Raw genomic sequence first — 23,562 nt, 5'->3', positions numbered from 1 at the left:
ATCATCATCATCATGATTTTGTATATTGTTGTCAATTGTTCATAATTATAGGTATCATAAGAAATATCACCAACCTTAGGACACATGATATATGAAAGAAAAATAACCACTTTATTTTTTAGAAATGATTGATGATCATCAACATCACTACCATTATCATCGTCATTATAATTTTCATCATCCCCATCATCATAACTAATATAAGTTTTATCATAATTTTTGTCATCTTCATCATGAACATCATAATCATCATTCATGCCATTATTGTTCTTGATTATGACCAAGATGAAAATAATGATAATGATGATCAGATGATGATGACTTGGAAGATGACGCCAAAGATAATTATTATGATTTTTACCATGATAACATTTAAAAATTGGGAGGAATGGCCAAGGTCATTAGCATCATCATCATTGTCATTGTAACTCCCATCGTCTTTATCATCATTGTCATTATCATAATAATCGCAATTCATGTCATCGTCATCATCTTCATTATCATCATCGTTATAATTATTGACATTGTCATCAGTTGTTCATAATTTTCAATGTCATAAGAAATATAATCAATGCAAAAGATATGATCTGTATTGGAAAATGGATGCAAAATTAAACAAAAAAATGGGGGTAAAAATAGACGTAAATTTGGATGAAGAGTGGACACAACATAAGTAGATGCAGAACAAGATAGAAAAATTGAACAAAAGTGGATGAAAAAGTAGATGCAATAGTTCATACAAACTTGAACACAAAATAGGACTCAAACATGGATGAAAAAGTGGAAGAAAACATGGGCACAATAGTAGGCATAAAACTTAGCATGAATTGTGGTGAAACAAATGTGGATACTCCAATGAATGTAAAAAAAAAGGGACACAAACTTGAATGTAAAAAGGAGGAAAACTTGGATGAAAAAACGGATGTAAACATGGGCCAAACATGGGTGCAATAGTGAACATAAAACTAGTTGCAAAACTAGACAAATCAAAAGTGGATGTAAAAGTAAATTCGAAATGGGATGCAAAAAACATAAACAATATTTGATGCAAACTTGGACACAAAAGAGGATGAAAATATGGATGCAATAGTGGAAGAAAATGTGGGTTGCAATGATAGGCATAAGATATGGCACAAATAATAGCACAAAAAAGGTGGATGTAATAATAGACACAAAAAAATATGCAAACTTAGATGCAAGACAAGATGCTATAAGGAATGTAAAAGTGGATGCAAACACGGGTGCAACATGAGAAACAAAATTGGATGCAAAATATGGATGAAATGGAAGTACATGCAAAAGAAGATACAAAATGAGATGCAAAACCCAACACAAAAGTGGATGCAAAAATAGATGAAATATTTTATGTAAAAGAGGATGTGAAGATGGATGCAAAATTGGAAGCAAACGTGGGTACAACAGTATGTGCAAAACATGGAACAAATTTTGTCACAATGAAAGTAGATGTAATGATAGATGCAAAAAAAGAAGCAAATGAAGATGAAAAATAGGATGCAAAAAGGGATGTAAAAGTGGGTGTAAACATGGGTGCAACAATGGATGTAAAATAGCTTTTGCAACTTATTTGAAAGAGCAATTTTGTCCCAACAATTAGACTTGTAGCATAAAGAACATGGTTAATACATATGATTCGACCAAAAACTAGTTACTACCAAAATTCAACCAAAAAAAATATTACTGCATAAAAATAGAATTAAAAAAAAAAAAAACAAACAAAAATTTCCCAAATTAAAAATAAATAAATGATAAACTTTTTTTTACCAAAATTTAGTGATTTTTTTAGTGCTAATACTAACATCACCATTACAACAAGGTATTTTTTTAGTGCTAATACTGCCATTACAACAAGATATAAGAGGGATATAATGCAAAAAGTTTAATAATAATATGTATGTAGAAGATGGTCTTCATACTGGTGAATTCATGATAATCAATGGGACTACAGTCAAAATAATTGGATGTTATTTACTTTTTTACATAGATTGTCAAAATAATTGCATAAATCGATTTTTTTTAACCAAAATTTAACAAAAACTTTGCTAGTGCTAACATTAGAACCACCATTACAACAAGATATCTTTCTAGTGTTGACAACACCATTATAGTAAGATACCTCAAGAGAGACACAAAATTTAAAAAGTATGATAGTAATATGTATCCAGAAGATGGTAGTGAAACTAGTAATTGTTCATTCTCATTCTCATAATCATTGTCGTCATCATCACCATCATCCTTGTCATCGTTATTGCATCATAATCACCATTCATGCCATCATCATCAGCTCCATCATCATCATCATTATGGACATTGTTTGCAATTGTTTATAATTATAGACGTTGTAAGAAATATCATCAACCCAAAAAATGTGATCAGTGCTAGAAAAGGGTTGTTTAGGACACATTGATATACGTAAGAGAAATAACAACTCTATTTTTTAGAGATGATCGATGATCATCATCATCACCACCATTATCATCGTCATTGTCATTTTTATCATCCCCATCATCATCATTAATGTAATTCTATCAACATTGTTGTAATCATCATCATCATTCATGCCATTATTGTTTTTGATGATGACCTAGATGAAAATGATGATGATGACACCAAAGATAATGCTTATGATTATGACAATGACAACATCTAAAATTGGGAAGATTCGCCAAGGTCATTAGCGTCGTCATCATCATAATCATTGCCATCATCATCATTAATGTCATTGTAACCACTATCGTCTTTATCATCATAATCACAATTCATGTCATCGCCATCATCTTCATTTTCATCATTGTCAATATTATTGACATTGTCATCAATTGTTCATAATTGTCAATGCCATAAGGAATATCATCAATGCAGAAAATATGATGAGTGTTGGAAAAGGGATGCAAAAGCGAACATAGAAATGGGGGCAACAATAGAAGTAAAATTGGATGAAAAGTGGATACAACATAAGTAGATACACAACAACACGAAAAACCTAACACAAAAGTGGATGCAAAAGTAGATGCAGTTGTCAATGCAAACTTGGATGCAAACATGAAGGCAAAAGTGGAAGCAAACATGGGTCCAATGGTAGGTGTAAAACTTGGCACAAACTGTGGTGAAACAAATGTGGATGCAACAACGGACACAAAAGTAGATGCAAAAATGGATGAAACAAAAGTGGATACAATAGGGGATGCAAAAACATACACAATATCTGATGCAAACTTGAACACAAAAGAGGATGAAAATGTGGATGCAAACGTGGAAGCAAATGTGGTTGCAATGGTAGGCGCAAGATATGGTGCAACAAAAGTGGATGTAACAATAGACAAAAAATATGCAAAATAAGATGCAAAAATGGATGTAAAAGTGGAAGCAAACATTGATGCAACAGGCAAAACAAAATTGAATGAAAAAAATGGATACAATGGAAGTAGATGCAAAAGTAGATACAAAACGAGATGCAAAACCCAATGCATAAACCTGACACAAAAGTGGATGCAAAAATAGATGCAATATTTGATGCAAAAGAGGATGTGAACATGGATGCAAAATTGGAAGCAAACGTGGATACAATAGTGAGTGCAAAACATGGTGCAAATTATGGCATAACAAAAGTGGATGTAATGATAGATGAAAAAAAAGAATCAAAGTATGATGCAAATGAAGATGTAAAAAGGGATGCAAAAAGTGAAATTTAAAATGAGTGTAACAGTGGATGCAAAATTGTATGCAAAAGTGGATGCAATAGAAGTCGATGCAAAAGTAGATGCAAAACGAGACACAAAACCCGATGCAAATCCTGGTCCAAAATTGGATAAAAAAAGGGATGCAAAAATAGATGTAGTAGTTGATGAAAACCTAGATGCAAATGAGGATGCAAACATGGATGCAAAATTATAATCAAAAGTGGGTGCAAAAGGAGGTGCCAAACTAGGCGCCAATTGTGGCACAAAAATATTAGATGCAATAGTGGGTACAATAATAGATGCAAAAGAGGATGTAAATATGGATGCCAAACAAGATGGAAAAGTGGATGCAACAAAAGTAGATGCAAAATTATATGCAAAACTAGACACAAAACTCGATGTAAAACGTGGCGCAAAAGTGATGCACAAATGGATGAAAAAATGGATGCAAAAAATGATTTAAAAAAGGATGCAAAAAAGGATGCAAAAGTTGATGCAAGTGTAGGTGCAAAAAGTGGATGCAAATGAGGATGCAAAAGTATGTCAAACAAAAATAGATGCCAAAATTGATGCAAAACCTGGAACAAAACCTGGTGCAAAGGATGACACAAAACTTGGCATAAAATTTGGTGCAAAACCTATTGCAATACCTGGTGCTAAACTTGGTGTAAGATTTGGTGCAAAACTTGATGCAAATTTTGTGTCAAGTTTTGCACCATATTTGATAAATGGATGCAAATAGCACCAAAAATGGGCTCTAGATGCAAAAAAAGAAGTAAAAAGGGACGCTAATCGCTGGTTTTGTTGTAGTGAGATATCCTTGAAAGTTTGATCAAAATTATTTGAATTTTATTGATTAACGTTAGATGTAATTAAATATTTTTATCTTGATTCTTTTAATTTTTAACTTTTTATTGTCTTTGATCTTTAGTCTTAAACCCTTGTCAATTGCTAGGTCATTGGTGGTAAAAAATTGATAGTATTATGTCATACCTTAACAAATTTGTCATAAGAATATTAAACCAAACCTGCAATGCTTCAAGTTGTGAGCACAATTGGAGCATGTTTGATAAAATCCATTCCAATAGGTGCAACTAATTAAGAAAAAAAGAAGTTAATTTTCATTGTATTTATTTGTTACAATCTTTGACTTTGCAACAAGAAATTACTTGGTGAGACACTAAGAAACACAACACTTAGCTCAATTTATCTAAGGCATAATCATTTGTATTTGAAAATTTGATTTAAATTTTAAAAGTTTAATTCATATTTCAATGTATAATAATGTTGATAGATTTGGATTGCTTAGTTATTTCTCTTCACATGGAATATGTAGAGATAGAAGTAGATTGGGATCCTACATCTACTTAGCTTCAATTAAAGGTGCTCCTATTTTTAGTCTTAAAAAAGTTGTATAACCTTTAATAGGGTCAAGAAACCAAAAATATAGGACAATCTACTTATTTTAGTTAGTGTCAAACTTAGTAGAGGCCTTCAAAGAGTTGTCAACATTCGTGCCTCTGTAGATTTAAGTGAAAGAGGAGTACTAACTCCTTTTAATAAATCTAAAATAAATAATATTTGTTGCTGAAACAAGAAGAAATAATATTGTCCAAGGTTTGAAACCTTATAAATACCTTAAAAGAAAGGTATTTGTCTAAAACTTCAGAACAATTGTAATAAATTTGACATATTAGTTTGGGAGTAATGGAACAAGATTGATTCCACTAACAAAAAGTCTTGAAAATTGTTTGAAATAAAGCATCCAATAAACTCTCAAGTTGGATGCCCTTTTCTGTCCAATAAGACAACGAAAAAATAGCTTCAAAAGCTCTTTAAGTTAGGCACTCCTCCACATGCAATGTTTGATCACAAAGGATATCAACAGAAACATTGGAGAAGAGAAACTCTAGCTAGTAATGAAATGAGTAAGGAAGGTTCATTCCCACTCTAACACCATGTTGAGATTTATAAGAGAGCGAAGGGATCTAAGAGAAGGAAAATAAACACCAAAGAAACATAAGATAAAACCATAATAAGTGAACCTAAATTTGATGTGAAGTGTACAAGAGAGAGAACCCATAAGCATGCCAGAAAGAAGATGCAAACCAAGAACAAGAGATCTTTGAGTGTTTGTAGGCTTATTCATATGTATTAAGGAGACTAAGAATAACACATGATTGAAAATTACAAGTTAGACTTAGGTGCGTATTTATACACAATTCAAGAGGTAGGCTACCCTCCGCAAGAGGAATTGTGGGACTACATAATGATTAGGTGGGTCATAACCATACATGATTAAAATAAATGAGTGTTGATGATTTAAGCCAAACACTAGAAACACACTAAAACACAATAATGATGGTTACAAAATGAGGTTGGCCATGGAATTACATGAATATTAGAACATCATTTTAATAGCGAAAAAATAGACTTGGCTATAAAAATAAATTTCTAAGTATAGTGAAATGCCAAAAAACATGAACATGGTCTTGTGAATCTGCTTAAGACCATAAATGGTGAAAGTGGTGCATGTGTTGAAAACCTTTATGAAATGGTTTATCATGATCCTTGTGACTATATCACCTACCTCATAGGAGATATTGTACAAAGTACTAATCATATTATAACATTAACTCCAAATAGAGGACAAGATCCCCTTGTGGAATGCTAAGAACCCTATATCTACAAGAATGAAAATTATGACAAGGAATAGTAAACTTTGAGTAAGAATTTTATATTTTAAGATTTCAATAAGCACTAGAGGAAAATTCAGCCCAAATATGGCCTCCTAAGGAAAAATAATAAAATAATAGTTAAAATAATAAAATAAGAGTTATGAATTTTGGAGGGAAAAGAAGAAAACTATTTTTTTAATTGTAGTTTTGGCTTATCTCCTTACATATTTACTCAAATTTCAAGTATAGACAGTTGTTGGACATTCCACATCCAACGAGTACCCATTATGCATACATTTGAGAAGACCCACATTGATAAAAATTGAAGATACATTAAAAAAGCATGTTCAACAAGTTTTTTAATATATCTTCAATTGAACATGTTTTTCATCAATGTGGGTCTTCTCAAAAGTATGCATAATGGGTACTCCTTGGACGTAGAATTTAATTCAGCATCCAACGAGTGTCTATGTACTTGAATTTGAGTAAACCTATAAGGAGATAAGCCGAAAATATAATTAAAAAAAAAATAGTTTTTATTCATTTCCCTCTAAAATATTTACATGTACCTTTTTTCTAAATTTAAATGATTTTGATTGGTTTACATATTATGACATGGAAATTACATGAAAATTTCATGGGTACTTTTAGGATGAAATTTCCTTAAATGTCAGATTTTGATCTCTAAATACATCTTTTATATATAATATTTCTTACTTTGTGATTCTTATGACAATTTATTATTTCATGATTCTTACAACTCTAATGAAATATGTGTTAAGAGGACATTCATTTTCAATCTAAAGCACAATTAAAAAACTTTCAAATTAACATAAAATGAATATAAGATATGACTTGACTCAGATCAAAAGACTAACTCAAACTCTTGACATCATCTGTTGTTGAAATCAAAAGTAGATTGAGTTATTCAAATCTTAACCAATAAGAATCTCCTTCCCAACTCTTTCTCTCTTGTCCTTTTGCATTTTTTAATGATCCACTCATTTAGTGGTAATGAGAATATTGATTTCCACATGTTGAAATAAGAATTAAAATAAAATTGCTAAATAGAAAATTAAATTGAGTACATTCCTATTCAAGCTATAATGCTATGTATTATTTAAGATATATATTTTGGTTCTCCTTAAATATAAAGCACCGACAAGGAGATTATAACCTAAGGTTGTTGCCTTTTGGTACCCAACTTTAAGCCTTTACTTTTTCTCCACACACCATTATAATTGCATAGACTAATGTTGATGAGCCAACCTTATATGAAAATTTATCATAAAGTTTAGAAAACTTGGAAAACCTTGCCAGTCCTTAATATGCACACTGTAAAATGTTAAATGAAATTGAGTGAATCTCTTTTTTGGAAAAAAACATACAAAATTAGCCACCTGTGAATATTAGCTCATTCAACAACAAAATATATATGTTTTGAATTTTTTTAAATAGAAAAAGGCTTATGATCATTCCAAGCCTTCCTTTACACCACCCATTCTTATGGGAAAACATATGGGTATAGATCCATTCAGCCATTTAATTTATGTCCCTCTTAGATTCAAGATGCATAAATTTTCAAGCATGCCCCCTCTTAGATTCAAGATGCATAAATTTTCAAGCATGTCTTCAGAGATTTGAACATGCCATGGCTAGAAAAGCAATATGTGCCTCTAGTGGTTGAGGTCAACTCTTCCAACTACATTTTATATTGAAATATTTTTAAAAAGTATAATAATGATACATTTTCCTCACTCAAAAACTGAAAATATAAATTTTTTTATTTTAAATATTTATAATTATGTTATGTTATAAATTTATCTAATTAGTTCCTCGCCAAGTAAAACTATCTTTCTACTGAATTTTGTATTAAAATATTTCTAGAAGTATAATAATAATAATACATTTTAGTTGCTCAAAAACTGGAATAAAAGTTTTTTGTTCTGTTTTTTAATATTTATTATTATGTTATAAACATATGTAATTATATCGTTACATTTTCCTCACTCAAACATTGAAATCTAAGATTTTTTTTTAAAATATTTATAATTACTTTTATGTCATAAACCAATGTAATTATGTTGCTAATGAAATTTGCTGACCTGCAATCTAGTCAGTTTTCACTGGGATCATGCTTGGATCTTTTAACTTAATTAAACAAATTGACTTGAGAGTTGGAACATAGTTGGGTGAATGATGCACGAATAATAAATTAAACCTCCTGATGTTTTAGTTAAGGAATAGTAAGAGATTCTTAAACCGCATACATCCATCTACCTTTCGTCTTCTTTTTATTTTTTTTTATCTTCTATCCCTTTCTATTTCATGTCTTTTTTGATAGTCCTTGGAAGATCAAATCTCCATGAAACAAATACCTCACTCCAGAGAGGTCTTTTCTTTTAAGATATAAATACAGAAGTGAGAATTTTTTTATAAAATATAATTACAAGTAAAATGTTATACCATCCTTAGCAAGATGTATGACAGAAAAACTATTCAGCTATTCGAAGACTTTGCTCCCAATGCAGAGGATGGAAAATTGAGCAGTTCCATGTATATATGAATTTACGTTTTTTCTACTAATTTAACTTCATGGTATTTTTGTGAATTCTCTATGATCATGACATTGTTTTTTCGACGGTATAATAATTTGATTCTGGATTTAAGAGATTTGTGGTTTGTATCTTTTAACTCAGCCTCTCTCAGAATCCACAGTATGAACATTTTTATGCCAACATTTCAAATCCCAACTGGGATTATCATCAAGGCTTATGAATAATGGTAACTGAGTCAAAAAATAATAACTCGATATTGTTGCAGAATGATCTCGTTGAACAGGTTTTACAAGAAGCAAACGAGTATTACTTTGTTTGCACAATGATCTCGTTGAGCAAGTTCTACAAAAAGCAAACGAACGGTACTTGGGAGAGCTATTTTGTATGGAGTATGGCCCTCACATAATTACTAACCACTCTCGTTTATTTTAGCAGAAATGGTATTATTTTTTATGATCATGATATTGGATTGTAATGTAATAATCTCTACAATAGCAAAATTAAGGAGAAAGCATTAAATATAGAAACTACTAGGAATGAAGATCACTACGGTGCAATTATTCATCACACATATCTCTTTCTCAATAAGCGTTGCCTTAGGGCTTACGTGTAATGCCTCATAATTCTCTCTTCTTTCTTGCAACTGTTTTTCTTTGTGAAAAGTTGTTGAGGACGGACCCACGTTTGAGGTTGTAAAGATGTAGGTTTTATACAATGGATTCTAAATATGGAGAGGTAGGTCATGTACACAGAACTTGACATATACACAGATTTTAAAGGTTTGATATGGAAACCTGCTTTTGATGTTATAAAGGAATTTTTTAAGACTTGAGAGGATGAGTTGTTTCGAATAACATGGTAGTTTTGAGTAATGGAGTGGAAGTGAGTTGTGCGTGAGCGGAGCAATAGAGTGGAATGGATGTATGTTTCCGTTGGTTGAGCTGAATGTGAATCAAGAATGGCTGGAGTCCACTCTGCGTCCATCCCGTGCACGCCTTTTTGGTAGTAAAAGGAGAAGATTCATTTCAACCCATCATAGGGCCGCCACGTCAGATTGCGTAAAGGATGGGTAGATTTTACATTGACATTTGCTTCTATTGTATGACAGCTCTGGTTCATAACCCTACAGCTCGCCAATGCCATCTCACTACGAAACCTTTTCTTGCATGAAAAGACGGGAATTATGTTTTAAATGGGGGAGTGCCGCGTAACAAGCAGCCAACATCATAACTAGTCTTCAAGATCCACGTTTTTTTTTAGCTCTGCTCACGGTAAATAGTAATAGCTGGCTGTATTGTAATGAGAGCCAGAGGCGCTTTAAATCTCCCCCTCTCGAGCTTTTCGCTATCCCATACTGTACTCCTTGTCGAGGTTATATGTTTATAATAATTCCCACCACGTGTCCCAACAATATTCCCATTTCCCTTGAAAAGGCAGAGTACCATGGCTACAAGCTCATATTGATCATCGTGCTGAATTTCATTTGTGAGGCCTCTAATATAATTTATACGTTCAGTAACGATTGTAGGTGTGCCGGATCATACTTTTTCCATGCTTTTCTATTTTGAACCATCGCTTAGAATATCTCCTCCAATATTCATCCATAAATTCACTTCTTCATTTTCCTCTTCCGCCGAAACCTTCTGAAGTATCTCTCTATATTATTTCTGACCGGTTACAGCGAGCTTTCTGGTCCGATAAGGGCACAATGGATTTTATATCGGCCCTGCTTGGTCGAAACTTCAAACGCCGCAAACGTGCTAAAGATCTTCTGGTAAATACATAGTTAATTATGTCGATTTTAAGTTAACTTAATATGATCTATATAAGAGTTTATGTATTCATTTGTATCACTATCCTAGTGTTTCTCCGATCACGTTGAAGAATTCTTCATTCGTTTAAATTTTTGGACCGCAGACAGTGGAGGTGAAAATACGCATGGACTGTGAAGGATGCGAAAGAAAAGTGAAACACTCGGTCTCATCTATGAAAGGCAAGATCTCTGTTCTATATCAAAGTAATATATATATTTTAAATACATTATCATAGTTCCATTTAAAACCTGGATCTATGAACATGGAGCGGGATTGAAAAACATAAAATGCAGTTATGAACCTATTCTATTTTATTTATTCTTTGTTTGTTTTATTTCACTTTGCGTTGATGAAGACTTCGCGTTTTTCCCTGAACGGCTTATATTGGCAAGGAAGGGTTCATGACGAATAAATAATTTTGTTTCGGTTAATTTGGCAGGTGTTAAGTCGGTGGAAGTAAACAGAAGTCAGAGCAGATTAACAGTGACGGGCAACGTGGATGCGCAGACGGTACGGGAGAGAGTGAAAGCAGGGACAGGCTATGTTACTAGAAACGGGAAGGGAAACGGAACGAGAAACGAGAATGAGAATGATACGAGAAACAGAGTTTGCAGGTTTCTTATATAAGAAATGAGGAGAGAGAAAAAACAAGATTAAATGTTAACAATATAAAACACAACATTAATCATAAAAATCTAATGTTTCCACATGTGAAGTTTTAAAGAAACATTTATAAAGAGTGATTTAATTTTAATCATAAAAATCTAATGTTTCCACATGTGAAGTTCGAAAGAAACATTTAAAAAGAGTGATTTACTTTTAAGAAAGATGTCATAATTTGCCAAATCCAAAACTTTAGCCAATCATTAATTCCAAAAAAATAGCAAACATTTATGAGAATAAAATATTTGAAATATAAATAATTAAATGTATCTCTAAAGCCACTTCTAGCAATTCATATGCAAAAGACAAATAAACTTAATAATCTAGATTGTCAAGTTCATTTTCTAGAATGGTTGTTCAACTTGACCCAATTCCAAAATCATTATTATGGTCACTAGACTTCTTGGTACTATCAAGCATGTCTTCAGCATTGTCTTGTGTCACCTCAAGTGGAAGCTCATCATCTCCATCATCTTGTGAACCACCATAATCCCACATTCTAGTGGGTCCAGTTTTATACTCTAATTGTTGTCGAGACAACAAGCGTAGATTTGAGTGTACAAACACCAAATCTTGTGCCTTTTTTGTACCTAGGCGATTCCTTTTTGATGAATGTATAAAGGCATATTCACTCCAGTTTCTTTCACATGCAGATGAACTAGTAACCTGTAAAACAAAATTAACATTATGTCAGCAATAGACATTTGAAATCTTAAAAGGAAAATAATAAAAAATGAAGATTAGACTTAATTTCTTAAACAATAAATCAATACATTAAAGGTATTCAGTATTGATCATACCTGTGAAAGCAAACGGATAGCCAAACTATGAAGCAAGGGAGTCCCTGTACCATATTGCATCCAAAAGTCTATGGGTCCAAGTTGTTCTCTATTGTATGCACAATCTTCATTTGCAAAGTGGTCTTCTGATCTCAAGTACTTTCCCAACTCAAGTCGTAAAGTAGTGCGATCCTGACAATCGTAACACCTACTTATAAAAGTGTTCCAATTTTGCATCACTTCCACATCTGTAGATGGTTTCTTGTGAAACCATTTAGGATTGAGTAAAAATGAAATTGAATGAAGAGGGCTATGAAGCATTTTCCACCTTGTCAAACTAAGTTCCCACACTTCATTTCTAGTGTCTTTGTCAATCCTAGAATTTTCATCTTCCATTATATCATGAAGTTTCTCTCTCATTTGATCCATACTCTCAAAAACATCCCCTAAGCATGGTTGATCACTATCAAATATGCGAAGGGTGGAAACAATAGGTGTGATCAAGGTGACAACATCCTCCACTCTCCTCCAAAAATCCTCTGAAGAAATGCCAATAATAATGTCCTCAACTTTTGGGCCATCTCCAATATGAGAACCCTTCCATCTCTGCCAATCCATTGATACCACCATCTCTCTCAAAGATTGATGCATTTTAATAAGACGTTGAAGCATGATGAATGCAGATGCAAATCTAGTCTCAGCGCATCGAAGAAGTTGAAGATTTGCATATTTCCTATAAATTGCTATGGATGTTGCATGATTAATAATAAAATTTTGTAATGCCTTTGCTTCATTTATAGTTTTCCCAACCCATGCAATGTTATTAATATCTTTCAGGAGCAAATTCATGCAGTGCATAGAACAAGGAGTCCAAAAAATTGTTGGATATTCATCCTCAATCAATCCCCCAGCAAGGACATTATTTGAGGCACTATCTGTAATAATTTGGACCACATTTTCTCTTCCAACCTCCTCTATTGCCTCTTTGAAGAGACCCATTAGGTATGAACCATCTTTTGTTTTTCCTGTGGTATCATGGGATTTTAAGAACATAACTCCTTTCGGACAAGATACCAAAATATTGATAAGGGGACGATGGTTGACATCTGTCCAACCATCTGAGACAATGGAGACCCCAAATTCTTTCCAACTATCTTTAATGTCATGAAGTCGAGCTTCAACCCGAGCCCTCTCTTCAGATAACACTGTCGTCCTCATCTTTTCATAACTAGGAGGCATGTAACCTTTAGGGGCAGTGTTAACTAAATCCCTCACCATTTCCTTCCAATAAGGAGATCTACAAACATTGAAAGCTATGCCGTTTGCGAAAAAAAATCGCCCAATGGATGCATCGAGATTTCCCCTCCCTTTCACATCCCATAAATTTTCAAGATGGGAAACTGGAACTTGATGTTGAGAATAAGAGTGTTGACCACCAACTACTAATCCACTAGGATTGTTGTTGGTTTGAATTGAACCTTCAACAATATGTCTCAATTTTTCAAGTTCATTAAATTGTTTATGTAGAGATGCTTTCTTTGTTTTAGGTACATTCGTACATATAACTGTTTGTTCTTTCTTCCCCATTCCAAGTAAATGCCATCGAACTCTTGCTACACTCCCTGTTTTTTGTGTTTTACAATAAGGGCAAAACCAAGACTTTGAACCACTTGATCCACTTGCTCCTCCACTATAAGATTTAGTGCATTTCACGGCCGCCCATAACCTTGCTTCAAATGCCTTTTTTGCTTCTTGATATTCTTTGCTTTGGACTTTTTTTGATACTCCCGCGGAAGAAGTCTGTTGGGAAAGGGGTGGTCTACTTTGTGAAGCTGATGAACTTTCTTCCATTGTAATGACAAATGAGTGGAATAAAGAATAGATAATTCTCTTCCACAACCAATTCTAATCTGCACGATTTATATTTGAAAACTAATTAAAAAATAAAAAGAAAAATAAAACTAATACTTAATTAGAAAATACAATTAACAAAGAGTTTGAAGAAATAAATTTATTCACTTGCATAGTTTAATGTATTGCATGAGAGAATATACTGATAGAGCAATCATAATTTCATTTGATGTAAAATTAAATTCAAAACTATTGAATTTCATTACTATACTTAAATTTTACAATGTGATATGTAGTAAGTGTAATTCTATTAATTATTTTAACTTCAATATTAAAGAAAAACATAAAATTCTATTAGTGGTACAAAAAAAATATATTTAGTGCCTATTATTCAATTATTGTTCACTTCAATGTTTTTTCTATTATTGCTATTTGACCTTTATGGGTGGAAAAAGTAGTCCCTACAAAATTTTAACACAAATTTGAAACATAAACATTAATTAAGTAATTAACAATTGTGAAGGCTAAATTTATGTGCATTTGATACTATCCAAATGAGTTAAACTAAACTAATTTTGTGAAAACTAAGAAATCTATAACTATGCAAACAACTAAAACTAAAGAAATTGTAAATGATAAATATGTAAGTACTTAAAAAAATAAACTAAAACAATTGTGAACACTTAAATTTTTACATCACTTAAGTGCTTGTACTAGAAATAAGTGATAAATGCTTGTACTAGAAGCATTTGAGTGTAATAACAATAAAAAAGTATAACATTGCTTGACAGAATATGGTACAAAGAAAATCAGATAAATTTATCTTAAATTGATGGAACTAAAAGAAAGTGGCCCTTACATGTTGAACATGTGTTTACACTATTTACGAGATTACTATTTATTAAGTTATAAAAGGAAAGAAATTATTTGTTACAAGAGATTACTATTTATGAAGTTATAAAAGGAAAGAAATTATATTGTCACAAATGACCTGGTCAAACATCAAGAATATAACTAGAGAGCACCTAAGGCTATGCAAAACATTACATTCATTTATATTATTTTCTTGGGACTATATGGCTGGAATTGTTTTGAGGAAATACCACAGGAGACTGCATCAACTTTTGATTTTCCGGTTCAAATTGGATGGAAATATTTCAAATATTTGGGAGTGAAAATTTATTTAGGTATTCATTTCAAGGAAGTTTGGGAGGCGATAATACAAAAATTGAAAAAGAAAATAGGAAGTTGGGGTTCCTTTTGGTTGAACTTAGTAGGAAAAATAATATTAATTAAGTCTGTCTTATCTGCTTTGTCGAGTTATATGTGCTCTGGGCTTGTAGCTCCGAAGAGTATCAAAAAACAAATTAGTATCATGATCAGAAAATTCTTATGGCAGGGGGGAAAATAATGACGAGAAGTTTAATTTGGTTAATTGGAACATAGTTTGAGTCCTTGTATTATTTTCATTTATACAGACTATGGGGGCTTGGTGATAAATGATGAACCTATATTTGGGGGCAAAAATCATCTCGCGCTTTATTTTTGTTATGATAGCGTAAGGTTTAAGTAGCATTTTGAGGTTGAAATATGTTTTTTGAGTTCTCAAAATACATGTAAGATAAAAACATAGACATTTATCATTATCTAACCTTTTATTTGTACATGACCTTTTGACTTTTGGAATTGGTTCTATCGTAAAGGTTGGATACTTGAAAGAGTAGCTCGTATAGAAATCAATTTCCAGAAAACAACCATTTTATTAGGCTATAACCACAAATTGCAATTAATCTCTACCTCTATTATTTGATGATTCCTCCAATTCTCAGATTATTTTGAAAGAATTGCATGGTTCTAATAGATTATCAGAATATCATAATGCAATCAATATTTCCAAAGAAAAATTTGATATTGTCATAGAAAATATTTCTCCTGTTGATATTAAAGATGACAGAGCTGAAAAATATAAAAGGAAAAGAATAGAGGAGAAACCGCAATTTTAAAGTGCTTGGGAAACTTTGTATAGCCAAGTATGATCATATAAATGATGGCCCTTTGGTAAATTTCAATCAATCGACTGTCCAATTACCAATCTTGACTGTAAACATAAAAAGGATATATTGGTAATTTGGTAATAGTTTATTATTGGAATGCACGGGTTTCTACACAAAAGGCCGTAAGAAAAACAAAGTGGTTAGACTTATCACTTAGAATTACATGGGCATTGGGGATTCCAAGGTAATCTACAAATCTAGTGGTCCAGATTGAAAAATCCTGATAAGCTAAAACTTTTGGAATCTAAAAAACCTATGGTTGAACTGACTAAAGCAGTACTTCATGAATTCTATGGTGAATTGGCTGTAGACGATAAAAATTACTCATATTTGTTTATGAACCAAAGATTGTGTGATCTAAATACATTGAAATTTTGAATGAATTATTTTGTACTATGCAAGACCTGTTATATAAAGGCTCTCAGCAGGGGCATTTTGTCTCTGTTTGAAAATAGATGTTACGGTTACGGTTTACCTACTACAGTTTATTCTGTCAAGAAATCTCACCCCTCATTTAATATATGAACATATTTCATGGTATGACATTCTTTAAATTCAACAAAAAAAATTGAAACCACAGCTAAAATAAGAACACCGATATTTTTTAAATTCAACAAAAATTCAAAACCACAGCTAAAATAAGAACACCGTTTACAGCCAAGCCCACAATAAGCATGTTAGTGTTCTACACAACCGTGCAAACTATATTCAATGTTAGCAACAAAAATCCATTATCAATGCAGGAAGAGAGCAATCGAAATGACAATTTGTTGCATCTTAAAGATCAATTGCTAGCCTAGGTTCATTGAAATAATATGAAAACATACCAGTGAATTGAGAATTCTCACAAATCCAGAATGCTATGGACTCTGTTCGATGCGCTCCTCTCTGATTAAACTGTTCTTGGCCGGTGTCTCTTGAATGATGAATCTACACTCCTCTCAGCTTAAATCGTGCTCACACCTCGCTTTACGGGCAGGCACTACGCTCCTCTCAGCTTAAATCGTGCTCACACATCCGCTGACTCACAGAACTCAAGTTGGAAACCGCTATTTTTGAAATGGATCAACTTGGCAACTTTTTCTTTTTAAATGGGATTTAACAGCAATTGAGGAAAAACGGAGACGGAACCAAAACGTTGCAGGGAAAACGGATAAACGTTTTTGCATAAAACGTTGTGGGAAACGATCAGTTTCGCCAAAAACCAGTTTTCTGTCAATAAAAACGAGAACGCCCATAAAAAACGTGGTTTCCCGTCTTGTATGGTTTCTAGCACTATTTTTCGCAGAAACGCTGCCAATCGTAACGTTTCTGGTAACATAGGGGATAGGGAAGGCTGCAGAGTTGTGGCCTTACGTGCCCTACAAACTGGTTTACTATCCATATGCCCCAAACACGTATGACAAGAAAGCTCCCCCTGGCTATGTTCAGAAAGTTGAATACGCTTTCTCTACTCCAAACCGTGCAGATGAATAATATACAACACTTTTCAGCGATGACAATCCCAATGCCTGCACCATAATGTAACTCTATTTTTATGTTCCAGATGTTTTTGTGTGTTTATATATATAGAATGTGAGGCTTTTAAAGACAATAGAGAAATTTATGCAGAAATTTTAGCTATTAGTTTTAGTATAATTTATTTAGCAAAAGATGGCACTTTTCAGTGATGACAATCCCAATGCCTGCACCATAATATAACTCTATTTTGTTGTTTTATGTTTTAGGTGTTTTTGTGTGTTTATATATATATATATATATATATATATATATATAGAATGTGAGGCTTTTAAAGACAATAGAGAAAGTTATGCAGATATTTTAGCTATTAGTTTTAGTATAATTTATTTAACAAAAGATTTGTCTAGAAGCTGGGAACATTTATTGTCAAACTTTATATGAAAAACAGAATACATCAACTATATGAAAAACAATATGCCCCATAAATTATCTTTAACCTCGTCATAATTTTCTTTTTTTCTTTCTTCTATATAGATAGATAATATTTCTCTTGTTACACTATAATAAACTTTTCTTTACACCAACCCCCTTCTTGTGAGAAAACTACTCATAATTATTGAGTACTTAATTATACACCACTACTTATTCCCCACACACCATTATAATTGCATAGACTCAGATTCACTATTCTTACCCTATCATATCGTGTCATATTGTTATGATTTTGTTTATAAAACAATTTTCAATTTTTTTTTAATTTTTAATTTATCTTTAAAAACCCTAATATATATAAAATTATTTTTTTAAATATTAAATATCATAATTTATTTTTTTTAAATATTAAATACTATAATTTAAATTAAAAAATATTTTAAAAATTTAAACCACTAAACCAATAAAAACAAACTATACATTCATCATCTGCTAATGGTCTATTCGAGACCTAAAGCATATCATACACCTACTACTCTACTAAATTATATAATTTTTATTTCGCCATCTTCTAGTTGTTTATTCCAGACAGAAAGCATATTATACACCTACTACTCTACTGGTGCATCCACTGCAGGAGACATTATTAATAAGACAACTTTTGGTTTTCTACTAATACTTTCACAAAGGGACACGTACGCATGCACCGTATACAGGATGTTGCCGAATAAATAAATAAAACATGTATGGCGTAGAAGTTATTAATAAATAGAAAATATAATTTAATGGACAGGTGTATAAAGAAACAATATATAATTACAATGGAAAAAAAAACTATAGAAGAAAGAAGAAAGAAAGAAATTATTTTAACGTCCACGAGGCTAAAGATAGCCTATGGGACAGATTGCTTTTTCATCTGCTTGATGTATTCGGCCCTTTTTTTGTGAAGCTTCACAATAAATGCTCCCGTCTTCTCGACAAACCCCTCGTTAAATAGATTATCCCAAGAGTTAGCTACCAGCGTATCTGCGTAACTTTCCCTGTTGTCTTTGAAGGCCTCACATTCTAAAATGAAATGTTTTTCTGTTTCCACTTTTCCGGAAGAACAAAAAATGCATACCCTTTCCTCCCACACTTCCTTTGGCCTTTTCCAGCGCCCTGTTTCACAACGGAGTTGATGAGAATTAGTCCTTAACTGAGCAATAAGAATTTTGGCTTTCCAAGAGATATTGGCCTCTATGTATGCTTTTGGTTGATGATTATGAGTGGGATTAAACACTTCAATATAGTAATTTTTCTTTCTTCCTAGCTCCTTCTCCCAAGTACGTTTGTGGAACTTTTCCATAACAAAAGCTTTTATCTCTTTGCTGTTTATGGGGCACGCGTTCAAGCAAATATCCCATTTACTAAACCATTTGTTATTTTGTTGCATCCAAGTTTTTTTGCTCTTGCACAATCTATCATTAAAGACAACCTTAGGCCATCTACCATCTTCCATTTGCTCAATTTTTTTTAAATAACTTATGACTCGCACCATAGCAATTGCTTCAATAGGAGCAGCCCCTGTTTCACTTAACAAGATATCATAAGGCACTGCACTTTTGATCTTAAATTTGTTTGTAATCAAACGCTTCTGAATTTTCTCAATTTGTCTCCACTGCATGTCGGAAGTACTACTAGCCCACAGTTCACAACCATATAGAATCACTGGAATCACTAGAAGCCCAAAAAGAGTTTGAGTGGTCTTCCAGTCCCATAACTCTGCCTCTCTACACCTATTTTGAAAAGCATAAAATGCTTTCCAACCCCCCAAAGTTCTTTTCTTTCTACAACCATTCCAGCTTAGATTTTTGTTGAAGTCAACTCCGAGGTATTTGTATTCCGCAACTTCTTCCAGAATGTTGCCTTCAAAGTAGAACTTATGTTGATTATGTTTTCTTTTCTTAGAGAAGACCACTACTTTCGTTTTGCTGATATTGACTTGCATCCCCACACTTCTACAAAAATGCTCAAGGGATAGTAAGTGCTCTTGCAAACCAAGCGCCGATTTAGCAATCAGAATAAGGTCATCTGCATACAAAAGAAGCCTTATAACAAACTTGCACAAATAGATACCATCACCTCCTTGCGAATTTAACCACTCCTCAAGCTTGTCGATATATAAACCAAAAAGGGTCGGAGACAGTGGGCAACCTTGCTTGACCCCGATATCGCTTCTAAAACTTTCAGAAATGCCTGCCGAAGTTCTAATTTTGACTTTCACCTCTTCATACAGTCTATGCACAGCTGCTCTCAAATGTTTAGGAACCCCAAGTTCCTCCATTCTTTGCCAAAGTTTATCCCTAGGAACCGAGTCAAACGCTTTTCTGAAATCAACAAAGCAACAAAAGACTTCTTCCTTATTCTCCCAAACTTTTTCAATGATGTGCCTTAGAGTTATGCAATGATCAACTGTTGAATGCTTAGGTCTAAAACCTGCTTGCCCTTTAGCACGCTTATTTCTTTCTTTTGCCCACTTGCTAATTTTGTTTTCTAGCATGCTTCCAAATAGCTTTGCAAACAAAGGGTTTATCATGATGGTCCTATAATTGGAGGGATTATTGATGTCACCGCTCTTGAAAAGAGGTATTGCCAGACTAGTTGTCCAATCTGTGGGGAGCCCTTGTTGTATGATGTTGTTGAAGATTTTTGTAATGTGAGGTGCAAGGATCTTTGAGCCCCACTTTAGATATTCTGCTTGGAGTTCAGCTAAGTCTTTTGCTTTTCCAACACCCAACTTCTTGATACCCATCTCTACCTCTTGTACCATGAAGAGTTTAGTATCCGTGTTGACCAAGGGGGGAGGGTCAACCTTGGGAACCTGCTCATAGAGTTGTCTTGCATAGTCAAACCATCTAGAAGCTGAAATATTATTTCCAATTTGTATCTTTTTCGGTTGGAGCTCCTTCCAAAATAATTTGGGATTATTTTTCCCTAGGAAGATTAGTTCTTCCCTCCTTGAAACCATGAAATCAGCCTTTTTCTTGCTTAATAAATGCTTGTAAGATTTGAGCGTTATGTTGTCCTTGTTTGACTCTTTCCAGATTCTCCTTGCCTTTTTGCATTCCTCGTCAAACCAAGCATTAACCGGAAAGCAATTTGTTTCAGACTTCTTAATTTTTGTTCTTTTGCACTTTGCAAGTGCGCATTGAATTAAATGTGTTAATTCATGACTATGAAGGTTGTGAATTGTAATTTTCTCCTTCTCAAAGAGCCTCTCTAACGTCATTTTGAAGGTATTACAATTTTCTGGGGTCAAAAGAATTCTGCCCTGTGAAAGATTTTGTTGGACACGCTGAATTTTTGACTCTAATTGTTTCTTTCCAATCCAAGAGAAACATAAATAAATTGGCTTGTGATCTGATTTCAAATCCCACAGCTGATCTCCAACCAGAACTTCGTCCATTTTCTCACACAAACCATGCGAGCAAATTACATAATCTACCACACTTGCTCCATTATAAGTATTGCACGTGAAATTACCGGACTTTGCCCATCTAGTCAAGCCATTACAAATGACTAAATCAAAGGCCCCACATAGAGTAAGCAATTGTTCACCAAAGAGATTGCAGCCCTTGTCCTCTGAAATTCTTTCCCACTGATGATTGCTTTCTTCTGTAAGCCAAATAGGGTCACAATCATCTTTACAACAAAGAATGCTAGCTTGCTCACTTGCAGTCCTAGTATTGAAATCACCCACTATAAGGACTTCACCTAGCTGAGAATATGTTGCAATATCCGCTTTTAAAGCTGCAAATGGATCTTTGTGGTCAAGCCCTCTGCCTTTGTAGATTTTTGAGACCTGTGGCGCAAAATAGCATGCTGCAATTCTGATGTGGTTTCCATTTTCTGATATTTTGAACCAAATGAATTGCTTATTTGAGTCTTCGTTTTCTAACTGAATGAGACGACCTTCTTTCTCCCTTACTAAAACCATGATACCCCCGTGCCCTTTGCCATTCCCTGCTGCCTTGTTCCACACTGCCATCTTCCAGTATCCTTCAAACAAAGGTGTCTTGCACCCTTCATGCTCATGTGTTTCTATGAGGCAAATTATGTCTCTATTTTCCGCAATAGGCCCTAACCCAGGTCCTCGTCTCCATGGGTAACCTCTGCAGTTCCAACAAACTAATCTCAAGGAAACCTGGGTATGACTTGATTGCTATTTATTTTGACGTGCAAGACTCACATTTGAGTCTTTGTCCCTGTTTTCCCATACTGACCTTGCTTTCTGATTTCCTGTTGAAGAGTTTGTTGCCTCTTCTTTATTACCATCTTGCTGCTCTGTTTTGGAAGGAGGTCCAAATTGCGCTATCACAACTTTGCCTTTATAAATCCATGCTCTCTTTCCTTCATCTCTTGCTGCCCTAACCTTTAAAATTTCCTCTCTTCTTTCCTCCTGTTGTTTTACAGTTAAATCTTCTTCTAGGAAAAAACGAGAACCCCTCAAGAGATGCTTCTTGCTTAGAATAATATATTTATCACGTGAGCTAGGCATAATGACTTTTATGGGCCTGGCTCTCTCCTTGTTAAACTTACCCACCCTCCATGCTTGGTATATTTGTCCTTGCCATAGCAACTTGTCTTTCAAGAAGTCTCTTGCAAGGTCAAGAGTACATTCATTTTTTCCATAGTCTTTCACCCCTTTAATAATTATGTTTGCTGCCCTATTTTGTCTTTCCTTGCCTTCACTATCTTGCATGCTGTCAACCTTATTAGCAGAATTACTAATAACTTGAGCCCAAGTTTTAGAAACTTTGGTGGAATCTTCTTTCATTTCTTCTCTTGCGTTCTCTTCGTGGTTGTTTATTTGGACAATCATTTTCCCTTTATCCTGGGATGATTTCACATTCACCACCTCTGTACTTTCCACTACAGATTTCTTTACATTTTGCACATCCGCCTTCATGCGTTGCCATTCTGTCTTCCCTATCAGGAGAGCTTCCTGTAGCAATGCCACTTGTTCTTCTAAAATTTTATTGCTTTCTGCTAACGCCTTGTTCTCAGCCGTTATTATATGAATTTTATGATCTCTTTCCTGCCCTTTAGCTTCTAAAACCTCCAACCTTTGTTTTGCATTTAACAATTCTTTCACATAAAGATCAGATGACCAGGTGAGAGGTGTGGATGTGGGACTATATAAGGCAAAATCATCAATGGTTTTTCCTTTGGGCTTCTTGTTGCCACGTGCTTGTGGAGGAGACTTGTTTGGGTGCTTTTTGCGAGGGAGTTTCTTCCTTGTTTGCTCCCATTTTAGACGAGCTATTCTTCGTTTTAAAATGCCCCGATATTGTTTGGCATTGACCCAAACCCACTTCCCAGCTTTGGCGAATGATGCAATTTTCACTTGTCCTAAATCATTTGTCTCCACATGTTCTGAAATTTCTGGTTCCTTTGTCATGTTTGAATGCATTTGTTGTTGCTTGCTTGCTGCTCAATACTTCCGCTGCGTAAAAAACTCCCTGCTTTCACACTGCTCACTGTTTGCTGCTCGCTGCTCTTACTGCTGCCCAAATTGCTCTGCTCACTGTTCAC

At 33.7% G+C, this 23,562-nt stretch overlaps 1 pseudogene; it reads left to right on the top strand.

Moving 5' to 3' along the window:
• Positions 1-10,642: 10,642 nt before the first annotated feature.
• LOC149216685 (heavy metal-associated isoprenylated plant protein 23-like) lies at positions 10,643-17,622 on the top strand (annotated as a pseudogene).
• The last annotated feature ends 5,940 nt before the right edge of the window (positions 17,623-23,562 follow it).

Source organism: Pinus tabuliformis, chromosome 1_1 (genome assembly GCF_031772625.1).
Source record: "Pinus tabuliformis cultivar Carrire ecotype Pingquan chromosome 1_1, CPIR1, whole genome shotgun sequence".
In the NCBI taxonomy this organism is placed as follows: domain Eukaryota; kingdom Viridiplantae; phylum Streptophyta; class Pinopsida; order Pinales; family Pinaceae; genus Pinus; species Pinus tabuliformis.
Note: the sequence above shows the minus strand (reverse complement) of the source record. Positions and strands in the feature narration are given on the sequence as shown.